This window comes from Corythoichthys intestinalis, chromosome 12, assembly GCF_030265065.1.
Source record: "Corythoichthys intestinalis isolate RoL2023-P3 chromosome 12, ASM3026506v1, whole genome shotgun sequence".
Taxonomy (NCBI): Eukaryota; Metazoa; Chordata; class Actinopteri; order Syngnathiformes; family Syngnathidae; genus Corythoichthys; species Corythoichthys intestinalis.
The window spans coordinates 28847364-28859512 of NC_080406.1; positions in this window are offsets into that span (position 1 = coordinate 28847364).

Consider the following 12149-nt stretch of genomic DNA (forward strand, 5'->3'; position numbering starts at 1 on the left):
TCAATCTTTTTCGTGACGCCCGCGCTGGGCTTCAGTGATAAGACGGCATTGTGTATCTCTTCTAATTCTTCTCATTAAACTATGGTGTGCTATTTATTTGATATTAGTAGTGCAGTCCTACCGTAAATATGAAAATGATACTATTTCCTGATAAATTATATTACGTGTGTTAGAGTAATGCAAACAGTTAGACAGTGCCTACGAGAAACTGTACCATTTTTCTCATCTCCCCCTCATTAGCCCGGATGAGGTGATTCACTTTACTGTGTCAAAGGGCATGTAGTGGAGTCTGCTTAAACAATAGTTAGATGAATGTGTTAGACTAATGCAAACAATTATATTGTGTGTGCGATGACGGTACCTTTTCCTTCAGTCCCAAAGACGTATTTATACGTTTTTTACATTTTTTTTTTTTTTTTTCACAAGCGACATCTCTGGGTTCTGATTCAACTTAGCTCCAAAGCACAACGCTGAAAATCCATTTTAAAGCAATAAAACTGGCCACTGGAGAGCAGTAGAGCATTTAGTAAGCCCCGGAACTCGATTCAATGGACTGAATGGTTGGCTGCACGGTCGGTGCGCCGGCGGAAGACGACCGAATGGACGTCCAGGATACCAGGCGGCGGACGACCGAGCAGGACCACCAGGAGGGAAAAGTTTACCCCCGCTGTCGCGGCCACAACAGCGTCATCTCTCAGTTAGTTATGTGTAAATAAAATGTTACTTTGCTATCAAAAGCTCTATTTGTCTTGTTGTTTTTGTTATTTTGTAAAAGGAAAACATTATTCAGATGTTTGGGATGTAAATAAAGCAAAAAATAGCTGTGTTAAAGTCAAAGTTATGTTTGAAATGTATGCTTTTACAAAAAGCTCAATTTCTCTGTTTATTCATCAGAAATTGGAAAATTGCTCAAACTAAGCTATTTTCTAATGCTGATTTCTAAAGAATGGAAAAAGATATGAACTAACTTTTTTTTCCTGCTGAAAAAAGAGAGTCTAATCTTTCTTTTGGTGGGTTCCATGTTTATATAGCAGTAAAACAGAATTTTCTGTGGGCCTTGCAAAATCAGTCAAAATCCAGTAAAACGGCCGGGAGCGAAGGGGGTTGCACCGGTGAAAATGGCTGGGAGTGAATGAGTTAAGGATTGCTTTTGTTTGGCTTTTTCTGTGTGTAAATCCTTTTTCCTAGGTGGTTTCTTACGGTTGAATCACAATGACTCCAGTTTCTGCCCATTTGTACCTTATTTTTTTGTTGAGCATTTCATGACATATTTGCTCTGAGTGTTCTATCTTGACAACTTGAGCTCTACAAGGTGTTCCATTTTTGTAACTGAATAAAAATAGTTTTGTGCAACATCTATGATTTGCTTTTTTTCTCCAAAATTTATAAGAGCAGGGTTTCCATCACTTATCAGGTATTGTAGCTTTACACAAGAAAATGTCAACTGTTGATATTCAATGTTTAAGTGCTTTTGCAAAACCTCTCAAGTTCTCGAACAGTTTGGTTCTCACTCAGTGATGAGGTGAAAGTGAGATGGAATTGTTGTCACTAGCTGCTCTGCTACATAGAGGTTGCCTTTCGCTTGAAAATTGATGGACTTAAAACATAAGCGGATTTTAAGGGAGGGGCAGGCCCCCCCCCTGGTGGCCGAAATTGACCTTCCTATACACAAAAGTTGTAAAGCAATCAAACTGCAACACAAATGAATGAAATGAACAAAAACAAAAACAAAAATTATAATGGGTCAAAATTATTTTTCGAACAGATCAAGTGACTAGCACCTTAGACGGTCATTTGCTTTGCATATAATTTTCAAACAAACAAACAAACAAACAAAAAATAGGGGAGGGCAATTTAATTTTTCAAATGATTTTTTTTTCTTTGATTTAATTTTTGTGTGTGTGTGTGTGATTGAAGCAACTTTATTTGGGATTGAATTAGGAGTAGGAACCTCTTGGTACCTCATGATATGATACACAGTGAATGATGTTGCTCTGTCTGATCACTACTGCATTATGTTTAAAATGACCACCCCTGTCCATCCTCTGAAAAGGGAAACAGAGTTTATTAGGAAGCGTTACATAAGTGATAACACATGTGCGTTATTCACACAGGCCTATGCCTCATTATTAACCCCTACAATAGCTCCAGTGGAAGAACTTGTAAATAGTTTCAGTTCCGGTGTGATGACTGTAATGGACACTATTGCCCCGATTAAGACAAAAACCTTGTCAAGAAAGAAGAGGTCACCCTGGAGAAATGCCATACTAGCTATAAAACAAAAGCAAGTTTGTAGACGAGCAGAACGCAGATGGCGAAAAAACAAACTCCTAGTTTTTTATGATATCTACAAAGAGAGTCTTCGCAAATACAACCAGGAACTGAAAAATGCTAGACAATCATATTTTTCAGAGATCATTAGTAGAAACACCCACAATACTCGCACACTATTTTCTGTTGTTGACAAACTGACAAACCCACAAGCATCAATACCTCAGGAATTGGCATCTGAGGTGTCCTGTAATAATTTCGCAGCATTTTTTACACACAAAGTACTAATGATTAGACAGACTGTGTGCAACTCCGGATTAACAAATGTTACACTAAATGCCTCCCAACATGTCCCCCACGTCAATCTTAGACAGTTTAGCCTCTTGGACTATGCCACTTTAACAGAAATTGTGTCGAAACTAAAGCCCACAACATGCTGCCTTGACATCCTTCCATCAAACTTTTTCAAAACTGTTTTTCATTGCATAGCCCCAGACATACTTCAGATTATAAATACTTCCCTCCAAACAGGAGAGTTTCCTCAGACTTTAAAAACTGCAGTAATAAAACCTCTCCTAAAAAAACCTAATCTGGATGCCTCAACCATTAGTAATTACAGGCCAATATCAAATCTGACATTCCTGGGGAAAATTATCGAAAGGGTTGTGTTTGAACAGATCCAGACTTTTATGATCCAAAACAATCTTTTTGACTCATTTCAGTCTGGATTTCGGCCACAACACAGCACCGAGACCGTGCTTATCAAAGTCCTAAATGATATTCGTCGGAATACCGATGCAGGCAAATCATCTGTTCTGCTACTATTGGATCTCAGCGCCGCATTTGACACGGTTGATCACAACATACTACTCAGCAGATTGGAACAGTGGGTAGGGCTTACTGACACTATTCTTCAGTGGTTCACATCCTATTTACATGATAGGGATTTCTTTGTGTCAATCGGAAATTATCAGTCAGAACGAACCAAATTCACGTGTGGAGTCCCTCAAGGGTCAATTCTTGGACCACTCTTATTTAACATCTATATGCTTCCGTTAGCTCAGATAATGGAACAGTATGACATCTCCTATCACGCCTATGCAGATGACACACAACTGTACATTTCTGTGTCCCCACATGATTATAGTCCCTTAGTCTCCCTGAGTAAATGCATTCATCAAATCAATGAATGGATGTGCCAGAATTTTCTCCAGTTAAATGTGGAGAAAACAGAGGTGATCATTTTTGGGCCAAAAAAGGAAAGGTCAAAGATAAGCAGCCAACTTAGCACAATGTCACTTACAGCTACAAATCAAGTCAGAAACCTTGGCGTAATTATTGACTCAGACCTAAAATTTGATAGCCATCTAAAGTCCGTTACTAAATCCGCTTATTACCACCTAAAAAATATAACCAGAATTAAGGGGCTTCTGACTCAACAAGACATGGAAAAACTTATGCATGCATTCGTTTTCAGCAGATTGGACTACTGCAACGGTATATTTACAGGTCTTGATAAAAAATCAGTCAGGAAGCTGCAGCTAGTACAGAATGCTGCAGCTAGAGTCCTCACAAATACAAGGAAGCTGGACCACATTACACCGGTTTTGAAATCGCTACACTGGCTTCCAGTGAGTCAAAGGATAGACTATAAAATACTACTGCTCGTCTACAAAACACTTAATGGCCTTGGACCAAAATACATGCTTGACTTGTTAGATTCCTATGAGACATCTAGACCCTTAAGGTCGTCTGGAACGGGTCTTCTGCATGTTCCAAGAACAAGAACCAAGCAGGGTGAGGCAGCATTTAGTTATTATGCTCCTCACCTCTGGAACAAGTTACCCGAAGGTCTGAAGTATGCTCAAACCGTTAGCTCATTTAAATCAGGGCTAAAAACGCTTTTGTTTAGCACTGCATATCCATAACTGTCTATATATTTCAATCTACCTGCCTTCTATTCCTCTTGTGCTTATCTCCATTGCTGATTTCAATGATTATTATTAGTAGTAGTTTTTGCTTTATTTCTTGTTTTATTTTTATTTATTTATTTTTATTCTGTGATTAAATGCGATCTTTTGTCTTGGTTTTTACGTTGTGTTGATTTAAATGTGATTTTTATGGTTTTCATGTGATGTAAAGCACTTTGAATTGCCTTGTGTTGAATTGTGCTATATAAATAAATTTGCCTTGCCTTGCCTTGCCTTACAAAGCTCACGATAACGATTTGACGATATGGCGATACAACGATTATTGATACATTGGTCAGAAAATCATTCTAGGATATTTTACAAACAACTAATAAACAGAAAAACAAGCTTCTGCTGTGAATTGGAATGAGTTCATCACTAGTAGACGTCCAATCCATTTGAACTGGGAGGGTGGCAGCGAATGAACATTAGTTAATTTCAAGCGGATTGAACGTCGATGGCTCTCAGTGGCAGCCAATGAGGTAATTTAGGCCATTTAAGATAATTTTCCTGTTGATTTCAGTTACTTACCGTTGATTTTGAGGTATTTTATGGGTCACTTCCTGTTTATTTTGAGTTACAGGACAGGAAGTGACCTGGGAATCACCCAAATGAATAGGCAGTGACTCAAACGCAACCGGAAATGACCTGTAAATGCCCTAAAATGAACAGCAAGTGACCTGTAAATGCCCTGAAAATCAGACCGAATGACTGTGAATGCTCTGGTTTTGAATGAACAAAAGTTCCCAGTCTAAATGGATTGGGCATCGAGCACCGTCAATGGCAGCCTTAGAGTTAACTGAGACACTATTCTGGTGGAAGATTTTGGCAGCAACTTGTCGGTTCCCTTTTAAAAAAAACAAAACAAAAAAAACCCACAACAACATTGACACCTTTTTAAAAACAAATCTCATTTATTGGCAGGAGCATATCGATAACCTTTTGGGATACAAAGTATCACGATATATCACCGTTTCGATATTTTGTCATACCCCTAGATTGAATAATTTAGACACAAAAGTCCTACCCATAATATGGCCCGAACACAAAAAGGATTGCTTCAATCAAATAAATTTTTTTCAATGAAAAATTAAGTGTTCAAATGCAAATTTTTCAATCTCAAATATTTTTTTGCATCCAAAAAGGTTTTCTATGATTGAAATTTTTCCCTTTTTTGATTGAAGTAAATTTTTTTTTTGAAAATATATATTTTTTGAAGCAACTTCTTTTTTGATTGAATAATAAAGACAAAAACGTCCTAGCCAAAATGTTGCTCAAACACAAATCAACATTACTTCAATCAAAAAAACGAATCCAATCAAAAAAAAAAAAAAAAATTGAAGAAAAATAGCTTCCACATGCATTTTTTTGAGTTTCAAATTTAATTTTGCATTCAAACACATTTTTGGGGGGGGATTGAAGCGACTTTTTTTGATTGAAACAACTTTTTTTTTTTTAATTGAATAATAAAGACACAAATCTACTTCCATATGGCTCCGCCCAGGGGATACAATTTTTGACTGGGGTAACTACATTGGCATGACACCGGCGGGCATACCATATTCAATGGTTGACGATCTTGGCGAAAAGTATTCTCTAAGCACCCTGATTTAGAATTCCCCTCAAGAATGATGGGAAACAAAAAACGCTCATTGTCATCTTATTATCATAAATATTCTTGTAAGTTAATTTTATTGCTGGCGCTGCGTTTTGGGGTCATCAACATGTTGTGCCCCCCCCTGCCCCAAAAGTCAAACTCCGCCTATGACTTAAAATTACATCCTCTCACTGTATATGTCTTTTTCTATAACTTTTCCGTGAGTTCCATTCACATTGCACTAATAATGGTAGTGAATATGATAATTATCCTCCTATGCTTCGTGATCAAAGTTAAGAGGCCCAGTTCTTCTTTATTCATACTTTATGTCTATATTTGGAGATATATATATACACACCATAATTTTCGGACTATAGGCCGCTACTTTTTTCCCTCATTTTGAGTCCTGCGGCTTATAGTCCAGTGTGGCTTATATGTTGATTTATTTGGGTTAATAGCTAACACTTTATTTGACAGCGGCGTCATAAGACTGCCAGAAGACAGCCATAATTATGACATGACACTATTATGAGCATCAATGAATGCTTATGACAGATGTCACTAACCGTCATCCGGCAAATTATATCACCAACTCTATGTCCAGCTCGGATCTTTTACATGCAGTCAAAAGTGAGATAATTTGACATCTCTCATAAGCATTCATTAATGCTCATGGCAGTGTCATGTCATAATTATGATGGTCTTATCACAGTCTTATAGCGCCACACTCAAAGTAGCTAACTAGCAATTAATGAAACTGGAATAGTAACTGAAGAAATTATTAGCACAGACCATGAATTTTGAATGTTATTTACATCTGTAGAGCTGCAATGCATGCTAGGAGGCATGTTGGATGACAAGTGTTGACAGCAGGTGGCAGCAGAGGTTCACTGTCTCCCCCATGCGGGAAGTGTAGGCAAAATGACGCTTCTTGAATTAATGAAGCTTTGAACCAATTGGCTGCAAAGCTTTATTAATTCAAGAAGCGTCATCAAATGAATCAATTGGCTGCAAAGCTTGAACCAATTGGCTGCAAAGCTTCATAATGATTCATTTGGTTTTATGACAGTCTTATGATGCCGCTGTCAAAAAAAGTGTTTCCGGTTAATATCGTTTGATGTAAATATCCCATAATCCAGTGATTTGGTGGGTGGCGATATATATATATATATATATATATATATATATATATATATATATATATATATATATATATATATATATATATATATATATATATATATATGAAATGAGGACTCTTTCAATTTCAAGTGGATGTCTGCTTGCAATTGTCCAATTACTATCGATTATGTAATCAAAGTAATAATCAACGTTAAACTAAGGCATTTTGGGCCCATTAAATGTTATGGATGTTAAGCAAAGAATAATATGAAGGCAGTTATACTCTGCCTTTGAATGACTCAACTTATCAAAATTATATTTCAACAATTCATATATGCAATCTGAATTCCATGGTCAACTGAGGTCATTAGTGCCATTGTCCCTTGAGAACAATTACTATAGCACAACACTCTCATGGGTAGCGCTCTACAATAACAAACATGTTTTTCAGTCCGGCAAATTGTTAGGACGAAGGATCAACAAACACGACAATGATAAAAACAAGCCAATAGCTCATATAGACTGACATTGAGTTCCTATGTTTTTTATTTGACGTAGTCAAAGGTACATTTTTTTTTCTGTCAAAAGCTCGTATTTTGTTTCAACATTCAAATAAGACGTTCTTCCAGTATCCTAAAGAGGCTTATTTATATTTAACTACCATTATTCAATGTACCTTTCATCAACCTGATTACTTTCTGGTGTGGAATGTTTTTCCAGACCTTTTGGTAGTTACGACTCACAAGCCATGAATATCTGAGCGTGCCACCAGAGACCCAACAAACAATTCAAAAGTTAATTTTCCATAATCTGTCCCCTTTAAGTTTATTCAAGCTTGCAAGAAATGGTGTGCAATGATGCCGTACTTCTGATGATGCTTTCCCTTTAAAGGTGCTCATTATCAAACATTCCATGTACCAAAGGACATAATGGGGCCTCCCATCTTACAATGGGCTCTTTGTACAAAAACCCATGTGCTGTCTAAAAGCTGCCTGGTCTTTTCGGACCAAAAAAATAAAAAATTCTAATGCAATGTTCACAGGACTTGCCCACATTACCCATCGAACAAGTATATTATCTTTGCAAATCCTTATTCTGTGCTCAGAGTAGAAAGGTTTTTATGACCTACACATCCTTTTATACTTGGATATTGAAGTAGAGTTAGTTTATTCTTCCGAATGTTGTACTTGCACTTGATACACTGTTGGTTGTCAATAAGCTCATGAGGAATGCCACCTTGTACATGTAGTATTTTATGAATGAGGTTGTAGTCTAGTGCTGTGTGATGGTGAGTGTGCCCTATGACTGGCTGGCGAGCAATTTAGTATTTAATCCACCTTTCGCCCAAAGTCAGCTGGGATAAGGTCCAGCACCCACAAGCCTGGCAAGGATAAGCGGTGTTGAAAATGGATATTTGATTAATAAATCTGAGAACATCACCAGTTGTTTAAATATAACATATCTACACTTGTTTAGTGTCATCAGATCTAACAAATCGATGCAATCCAAATACAGTATAGTGTTGATTTTCAGGTCTGGGTTCAACGAGCCTATTTTCTACTTTTAATTCTATGTGATTATGCACTGCGGCGTACACAAGAGCAACTTGTGTGAAAGAGTATGACCCAGAAGGAACTCTGTGGGTGCTTAAAATTACATTGAAATTGGTTGATGGTGGTACGCGCATTGAAACACATTGTCGTGGATGATGTGTGCGAGTCTGAGGCGGCGAGTAGAGTAGGGATGTCTCGTGTTGGCCGCTCGTGTCTCTAGTCCCTCTGACCTGGAAACCGCGAGTCAAAGAGTTCCCCCCCAGAACACTACATCTCCTACCATAGTTCCATAGGTGAATTATGTAGAGAGGATGTAGTGGTCACTATATACCCCCTGACCCCAGAATACACCCCTGCATAGGACGCCAGGCGTAACCAGACCCGTGCCGCCCATAAGGCAATTTAGGCAACTGCCTAAGGGCGCACCAGCGTCCAAAAAGGCGTCAAGAAAAATATTCAAATAATATTTGATGAAAGCAGTATTCAAAAAATTATACAAAACAATAAAAGAAAAGAACAACAAAACCGTTCATAATAAGTCTTTAAATAATAATGAAATCATTTTTCTAGTGTGCCTTCTACCCGTTTCACTTTTTCCTGTGATGGGATAATTTCACCACGGACCCTGGTCTCACCACCCAGCAGACCAGCGAGCTACTTGAAGGTGCTATTTTTAGCCTCCGCAATTGAGCGACGTGACGTGACAAGTTAACTTCATGAAAAGACAAAAGCCCTTCGGGTCAGAAGAAAAAGAAAGAAGACAGCAAAGACGTGAAGAAAAACAGGTTTGTTGTGATGATTTTTTTTCAACTGCATAAGCACATAGACTTAGCGCAACTGCAAGCTAGCGGTTATAGAGCCTATATGACTTAGTGCTAAAGCAAAATTATATTGTATCATTGGGGTGGCGTGGCTCAGTGGTAGAGTAGTTGTCCCTCAACCCAGAGGTCGTGGGTTTGATTCTTCGCCCTGATGAACTCGTCTAAGTGTCCTTGAGCAAGATACTGAACCCCACATTGCTCCTGGTGCTGCGTCACCAGTAGGTGGATGGCGAGATAGTGTAAAGCGCCTTGAAAGGTGGAAAAGCACTATGTCAGTATAACATCATTAGCCAGGCTGTTGTTTTAGAAATATTTTCAGTACTCAGCCAGCTGTGGATTAGTTTCAATTAAATTTACTCCACCTCAGATTTTAGAGGTATTTGGACAAAGTGTATGGGAGGCTAAAATTGTCTTGCATATTTTCATGTGATGTGAACCACTTTTACCTTGTGTTAAATTGTGCTTTTCCAATAAATTTGCCTTGCCTAAAAGTGCCAAGGTTAATTCAATAAATACACCATTAAATATGGAATGAATAATTTCAAAGTTCTGTGGTATGGGGGATTAAAAGTGCCACGGATTTAAATGCAAACAGTTGTTATTAAATGTGTCATTAATTAATTAAAATGGCGATCACATTCATGTAAAAACATATTCAATTTATTAATTTTTTTGCTATCATATATTATTTAATTCATTATTATTGGATAGTCCTGTGTAGTTGCTGTGCTTCAAGAATTTATTTTCTTTTAACTACGCCCATCAAAGATAGTGGCTGGATCCAATAGACAGGTACATTAGGCTGCAAGAATTTAGGCGCTATTATGGTTATGTCATGCTGGTTTCACAATCAACAGCTATTTGACTAATATAATGTAACATTCCACTTTCTTCTCTTTGTAGATGCTCTTCTGAAATATTTTCTTTCTACCTCTGTACATCCTGGGCCATCTTTTACAGCGAACTTATCCACATCAGCACCAAGTCCAAGCCCACCAAGTCCAGGAAAAAAGTGCATCTTCCAAAACAACTGTCATATGAAAGTGCAATAGATGATTTTGCATCATTGAAGACAAGGTGAGTAAGGTTATAAGTCATGGTGAAAAAAAAAAGTTGCATTTTATAGTGTTCTGTGTGTCTTTATATAGGTTTGTGTGGGTGGGTGTTAATCATATTGTAATAACAATTGTAATTTATTTAATGCATATGTTTTTGAAGTGTTTTCATTGGTGCTTTTGAATAGTTTTTTTGTTGTTGTCTTTTTTTATATAATACATTACAAAGAGATAACGTGCTTTTTCAGTGTGAGTGTTTAAATATATGTGGTGAAAATAAGGGGGGGGGGGGGGGGGGGCCCGCCAATAAAAATGTTGCCTAGGGCACCAATTTGGTCAGGAACGGCCCTGGGCGTAACCCAACTAAACGGAATGATCGGACAGAACAGAGACAGTAGAGAGTCGGTAGCGGTCTTAGCAGGCGTTGGCAGAGGAGCGACACCAGAGACTTCTGGAGGCGCTGGCACTGGAGCGAGGTTAGCGGCGGCGTCCATTGACGCTGGTACAGAAGCGACGTCAGTGAAGGCCAGAGACGTAGGCACAAGATCGACGTCAGCGGTGGCCGGAGACGTGGTGGCGGCGGCGAGAAAACCAGGACCGGACACAATGTGGTCGGAATGAAGCACCAGAGCTAAAGTGTGCAGGAGTGGTGCTGGAGGTGAGACGGAAATGTCTGCGTTGGGAAGAACCAGAGCTGGAGTGAGCTGTGGTGGCACAGGCATCAGGACGGTAGCATGACTGCGAGGAACCGGGGTGGAAGCGCCGCCATCGTCGTCGGGAACCTCGGGCAGTTGGGCTTTCATGATAGGCACCTTGGGCGTCTCTGAAGTTGTTAATGTGTACAACGGTTCAAAGAGCCTGAGAACTGCGCCTTGAGCCCCGTATACTTGTCCTTCTTCGGGTGAAAGACATTGAGGCACTGAGCTTTGACCGCGCCGAGCGCAGACACCATGTAGTAGAAGCGGATGGTATCGTCGGAAATACCACAGAGGGCGAACTGCGGCCTCTGCACGCGCAAATCACGCGGCTGCAGCAGACTCAGAAAACATCGGCAGCTTGAGAAAGCCAATGTCCGCCATTTCGTACAAAGTTCTTACTAAGCCTCGTAGACTTTGGCGAGGCAGACGTCCAGGTCACCACTGTAGCAGATGGTGTGGGTGAGTCTGAGTCAGGATGTCGCATATCGGCCGCTCGTGTCTCTATTCCCTCTGACCTGGAAACCACGCGCATACCTGTCAAGTTTCGGTTTCGGCGTAATTTGTACAAGTGAGCGCTGATTTTTAAATGTGTACGCCGTACATTCAAAATCTGTACGTTTTTTGTACATTATGTTTTTTTCTACGTTCGGATTTTGTCACTGTTTCGTCAACGAGACGATGTGCGTTACTATGCATTACTACGTTGGTTGACTGACGCGAGAAAAGTCAGAGACACGGAGAAAGAAGAGTGTTTGTTGTGACGCTGTAGCAAACGCGATGCTAGGCTAGATGGCTCCAATATTTTCTGACTGTAGCCGACAGCCTACAATTTACGCCTAAATATCACATGCATATGGAACTACATGCGAAATGACAGACTCTGTGGCGTTAGTAAACAGCCACCATCTTAAAGCAGTAGACTTCTCAGAAAGGCTCTGTTGTAGTGAACCTTCCTAGTGAACCTAAGTAACTTTTTATCTAAAATACTCGTAAATCGGCAAAATCTTGACTTGAATCTATCTTTAAATGATGAAACAGTTTTAAAACTTTCACATGTCAAAA